We start from the raw sequence: 6,548 nt of genomic DNA, 5'->3' as shown, positions 1-6,548 counted from the left end.
TGGAACCATATTCATATTTGGGCCAGTGCAGTGGAAGAGTGAGTTCGAGGGGTAAAAATTACCCAAGAGCCGGACTTATTTCTCAGTGGTTGAAGCTTTATTGTCCCAAAAGCAAACGGAACCAAGCAGTATCAGCAAGCTAGTTGGTTGGGTGGAAGGGGAAAGGGGACTTGTTTATGTGGCAGTTAAAGGGGAAGTAACTTTTGGAAGTTTGCGATGACATAATATTTATGCTGCGCAAGCAGAAAAAGACTTGCGCCTGCACTTTACGTGGTCTTCCAGGCGGCTATCGTAAAATAGCTATACTTTCACTCTTGAGAATCTCTTCATTACCATATTTATAAGATGTAAATGGAGACTTTGACATCACATAAATTACTATCGGGCATTGAGGGTCTTAACGTGCTTCTGCGGTGTTGGGAAGTCCCTTTACCACAAGGTCATTGGTGATTGGGTGGGCTGAGGGTCTCTAAACCACAAGGTTGCTGTTGATAGGGTGAGCTGAAGGTGCTTATTCAGCATATGGAGGGAAGAAGTTGTCTGCTGAACATATGGGGCTAAGAATATAGGGGGAGAGGGTTGCCTAATCAGGATATAGGGGGAGGATAGGGCCTCACTGCTCTAGGGGAAAATAGGACCTTGCTGTCTCTACTCCACTAGGACCAGAGTATGATTACATGAACTGTTCTAACACACCTATAGCTGCCTAGGATGAAATGCTATTAGAGCATGCCAGGTCTAATAGCTTGATTGATCAATGAAGTCTGAGAATCAATGCATGCCTCCAAAAAAAATGAACACTCTATAAACATTAGTGTCTCCAGTCTTTCTGAGTTTATAACATACCCATTAACTTACCACACCACATTAGAAAAATTCTTCTTTATCCCTAGCAGCTAGAATTTTGTCTCTCATCTACTCCCTAATTCTAATTTACATCAACATTCATCATCAACAATCTATCCACATCCCTCAGTCTTACACCCATATACATATATGTGTGTATGTATGCATGTAGGTATGTGTGTGTATATATATATATATATATACACCCACACATACATATATACATATATAGGTGTAAAAATAAATTATAAAGAAGAAATACAGATTTCGTGGCTCCCAAGATTCAAGCAATCATGAATTTTGAGATATATTAAAGGAATTTAGATTGTTGGACTTTACACCAGTGGTGTCAAACTCAAATGGAAACAGATCCCTGCAGGCAGTGTAAGCACTTGGAAAACCATAAATTTTTATTTGTGTTGTGTTTTTTATTTGTTTTGTTAAATACTTCCTAATTACACTTTAATCTGGTTCACCTGACTAGGATATTTTACTGGATGTTTTGAGGGGCACATCTGAGTTTGACTCCTCTGTTTTATGCTACACCATCTTTCCATTGTCCTAATTCTATTCCTGTACATGTCTACTGAAGTAGAGGATAGGGGTGGTGTCAATCTATGTCATTAAAAAGACTGAAACATTATAGACATTACTAAGTTACTACACATTTTGTTTCACCAGAAAAATCTCTCTCTAAATAACAAAAATAAGGAGAATGTGGGCTCATGCCCTCTCAGTTTCCAAATATAATGACCTCTTCTCAGCCCTCATCTTCCTCGACCTCTCTGCAGCCTTTGACACTATCTATAGACTTTTTGTTCTTGATGCTTTCTTCTTGATAGGTTTTCATGATTCTATTCAATCTTGATTCTTTTACCTGTTTAATCACTCTTTGTCAGTAAGCCAGTAAACATTTATTAAAGATCTACTATGTGCCAGACTCTATACTAAGTTCTGAAGATATAAAGAAAGTCAAAAGACAGTTCCAGCTTTCAAGGATCTCACAGTCTAATGGGAAAGGTAGCATGCGAATAACAATGCACAAACAAGACATATACAGAAAAAATTGGAGATGATCAACAGAGGAGGGCTCCTTATCAGCCTCCTTTGCTAGATCTTCATCCAGGGCACACCTGCCAACCATGGGTGTCACCCAAGGCTCTATCTTAACCTTCTTCTCTTCTCCCTTTTACTCTTTTTCTTGATGATCTCATCAGTTCTTTTGGATTCAGTTCCAAACTCTTTCCTGACCTTACATCTCACATCTCCAAATGCTAATTGGACATTTCAAACTGCATGTCCTATAGGCTTCTTAAGTCCAGCATTTCCAAAACTGAACTCATTTCCTCTCCCCTCCATCCTTTCCCTATTCCTAACTTTCCTATTATTGTGAAGGGTACCAACATCTTCCCATCCACCCAGAAAGTGTTATCCTTGAATTCTCACTCTCTCACAGCCAATCTATTGCAAAGGTCTAAAATTTCACCTTTGTAGCCTTTTTCGTATATTCCCCTTTTGTTTTCTGACACCTATGCCACCCTTACACAAGCCCTTATCTCCTCACACCTGAATTATTGCACTAGCCTTCTAGCTGGTCTCCTTGCCTTGCCACAAGTCTCTTTCCATTCCAGTTCTTTCTCCATTCAGCTAACAATTTGATCATTTTACAGCGTGGACCCAACCTGTTGCCCTCCTACTTAATAAATTCTGCTGGTTCCTTATCACTTCCAGGATCAAATCTGAGATCCTCTTTTAGACATTCAAAGCCCTTCTTTGCCTGACTCATCCTGTCTTTTCTGTTGTCTTACACTTTACTTTTCCCCCCACTGCTACATAATCTATGTTTCAGTGACACTGACCGCATTGCCTTTTCCAACATGAGATACTCCATCTTCTGAGTCTGGAAATATTCACTGACTACCCTTCATGCCTCAAACACTTTCCCTCATTGTCTCTGTTTCCTGGCTTACTTAGATTCCCACAAATCTTAACTTAATTCCTTAATTCTGCAAGAAGCCTTTTTGGGCCCCCCTTAGTGTTAGCGTCTTCCCTGTGTTGATTATCTTCAATTCATCCTGTTTATATCTGGTTCGTACTTAGTTGTTTGCATGTTGTCTCCCCCATTAGACTGTGATTTCCATGAGAGTATGGACTATTTTTTTGCCTCTCCTGGAATCTCCAGCATTTACTAGTCTGCCTGGTACATAATTGGTGCTTTAAAAATGTTCATTGACTACATGACTAAATTAGAAGCCAATAGATGTTAGGAAAGATTTTTGTAATGGGGGAATTATTTCATATTCACTCAAAAAAGCCTTAAAAATTAGAGCAAATTACAAAAAAGACAATATGTTCTATGTAACTGCCTGAATTGAGGTGTAAAGGTATCTCCCATTCTAGAAGATTACACCAGTGAAACATAAACTATAGAAGAAATGCTCCTACTAGTCCGGAAAGGCTTCAAATCTATGGCTGGTAGTAGACTGGCATCTGAAGACCAATAAAACTAAGCTTGGAAAGGCAAGTTCGCAGAGTGGTGTTCGCTAGGTGATTGATTTTTCTGAGCATAGCAATTCATGAAACCTCCTACTTTATACCGTTACAAGAGTTTAAAATTCATGTCAATGAAAAAAGTACCAGCATTCAGAGCATTGTTCATATGTGTACAAAGAAAGTCAAAGATACAACAGTGACAACATATAAGTGAGTTTCAAAAACATAGAGACTCGGGATCTGACAAAGAGAAGAAATGAAAGCCTTGGGAAGTAGGGAGGTAGGGGGATGGGAGAAAAAAGAATGTTTAAAAGCAGGTGTTTTGATTAGGGTGAACTTTGTTTTTGTATTTTAAGAAACATTTTTTGTACTCGTAATGTCTACAAAAACAAAAACCAACATGAATACATGGTCTTTAATATGCATTGGTTAGATCTTTATGAAAAATCAGGTTCAAATCTTGCTGAAAATAGATAGGAGAAGCAGATGTACAAGCCTTGGCAAGATGCACTAGTGTTGTGGATTAGACAGAAGCCGTGAAAATGAAATGGCAATAAGCCACTCTGCAGCAAGGCAATGTAGGTGGACTGGAAGTTGATTGGAGAGGGAGCTCTGGGAAAGTATCAGAATAAATCACAGAGGAGAAAAAGACAGAGCAAGACGCCATAAGCCTATAAGTATATTTGGAAGAAAAACAAAGGTTAAATGTGAGAGAAACACTGCAGGTTGTTTTAATAAGAAAGAGCCCAACTCAATTAAGATGGAGAGAAAATAAGCTTATATGTATAAATTATTTTAAAAACAAACAAGAGTTTCAACTTCTGCAAATGTTAAAAAAAAATTTTAGTAATTGTTTTCAAGAAAGATGTTCCATAGGCAAAGAAGGATAATAAGCTGTATTTAAGTGTGGATGGATTTCTATTTAATGGTGCACAAAAAACAAATAGGCATAAAAATGCCACTCTTTGCTTGGGTGGTTCTAACTGATGATAATTTTTGGTTCTGGTTTCCATAGTTCAGGGGTATCCTATGGTCTTCTCTGATTCATCATTTAATCAGATTATTTTTCTGCCATTACATTTCCATTCCTTTCAAAATAGGACCCAACCTCCATCATTTCAATTCATTTCCTTTCAACAAGTGTTATACTTCTCAAACTCATTCATTTTTTAAATAACCTTACCAAATGTTCATCAGTGACTTAGATTAAGGTTTTGATGGCACGCTTATGAAGTTTAGTGATGGCATGAGGCTGGGAGAAGTAATAAATAACATGGAATGACAGAAGTGGACTCTAGAAAGATGTCAGCAGACTTGAATGGAGGTCCAAATGTATTAAGATTAAATGAAATAGGGATAAAAGTTAAGTCTTTCACTTGAGTTTACAAAATCAACTGAAAAGTACAAGGTAGGTGGAGCTCAGCTGAAAATGTCATATGAAAAAAGAGGAATATTAATGAATTACATATTAAATGTTATCTATTCATGTAATGAGGAAGTCAAAAAAAAAACACTGAAAAGTTAGGCTTTAATTTTAAAAACCATACAAGTCAGGATTAAGGATACAATAGTTCCATCGTACCCTGTTTTGGCCAGATGACATCCGGAATACACTATTCAGGTGATAGGGTGATATGTTTAGAAGTAGAAGGGTCCTCAGAGGTTACCTAGTCAAAGTTATTCCCTTTATAGATGAGGGAAATGAGATCCAGAAAAAGAAAGTGATATGCTCAAAGGTCACTCAAAGTGCTGTTTGGGCATTTGTGTTGTTATTTGTTGTTGTTGTTGTTGTTTTTACGACATCACACTGCTATACTGCTGGGCAGCTACTTAGGAAAAGAGAGTGAGAAATTGGAGAGTGTCCAGAAAAGTACAACCAGAATGAAGATCCTTGATATCACACCATTTAGAAATTGCTTAAAGGAACTGGGGACATTTAGCTAGGAGAAGAGAAGATTTGCCAGGAACAATATAGCTATCTTTAAGTATTTGAAGGACTGTCATGCATGAGAAAGGATAATAATTGTTCTTCTTACTACCAAAGAAGAGAAATTGAAGCAGAAGGTATAGATTTAGACTTATATGATTGTAATAGAATATTACTATACTATAAGAAATAATGAGTAGAATGCTTCCAGAAAAAAACTTGAAAAAACTTATATGAACTGATGCCGAGGGAATTGAGAACTAAGACAACACTGTACTCAATAACACCAATATTATACAATAAACAAGTGTAAACGACTTAGCTGTTCTCAACGGTACAATGATCTAAGACAATCCCAACGGACTCATGATGAAAAATGCTATCTGCCTCAGGGAAGAGGGAGGCAAAGGAGAGAGAATTTGGAACTCAAAACAAAAAAAAAATGTTAAAAATTATTCTACATGTAATGGAGAGAATAAAATATTATTTTTAAAAGGTGTAGATTTAGGGGGCAGCTAGGTGGCACAGTGGATAGAGCGCCGGCCCTGAAGTCAGGAGGACCTGAGTTCAAATCCGGCCTCAGACCAAACACTTGACACTTACTAGCTGTGTGACCCTGGGCAAGTCACTTAACCCCAATTGCCTAAAAAAAAAAAGTATAGATTTAGACTTGATATAAGGATAAATGTCCTGATAATGAGAACTATTCAAAAGTGGAATGAGTTTGGAAGTAGCAGCTTTACCCTCACTGGAGAACTTCAAAGCAAATGGAATGTTATAAAAAGGATTCTTTGTCAGATATAGATTGGTCTAAAAAGCTCTCATGTCCCTTCTAGCTCTCAGTCTATGATCCTATGAACTTTCAGTCCTGGATAAAATTATCATTTTGCCCTTAGAAGCTGTTAATCCTCTATAATTCTGCCATCAAGGCAGCCAAAAGCAACTAACTTTATATTCATCCTTCTCTTTCAAAGTCAAAGTACCTACTTTAAAATTCAAAAACAAATAGATGAAGAAGGACTTGTGCTAATATAAATAGTATACAAGTCAAGAGGGCATCAAGTTCTCTATAATGCCTGCCACAATTTGCTCAACTCCCATGGGAACACTAGCAACTAACTAGAATAGAATTTTAGAGCACAAAGGCTCCATAGAGATTTACAGCTTAGCCCATACGTTTTGCAGATGGGAAAACTGTGGTCCGCTGAAATTAAGTGACTTGGGCAAAGTCAGACAACTAATTATTGGTAGGACCATTCCACTAGGGTATGCTTTCCATGAC

Source organism: Vombatus ursinus, unplaced genomic scaffold, assembly GCF_900497805.2.
Source record: "Vombatus ursinus unplaced genomic scaffold, bare-nosed wombat genome assembly UNPS02014770.1, whole genome shotgun sequence".
In the NCBI taxonomy this organism is placed as follows: domain Eukaryota; kingdom Metazoa; phylum Chordata; class Mammalia; order Diprotodontia; family Vombatidae; genus Vombatus; species Vombatus ursinus.
This window is presented reverse-complemented; position numbering follows the sequence as displayed.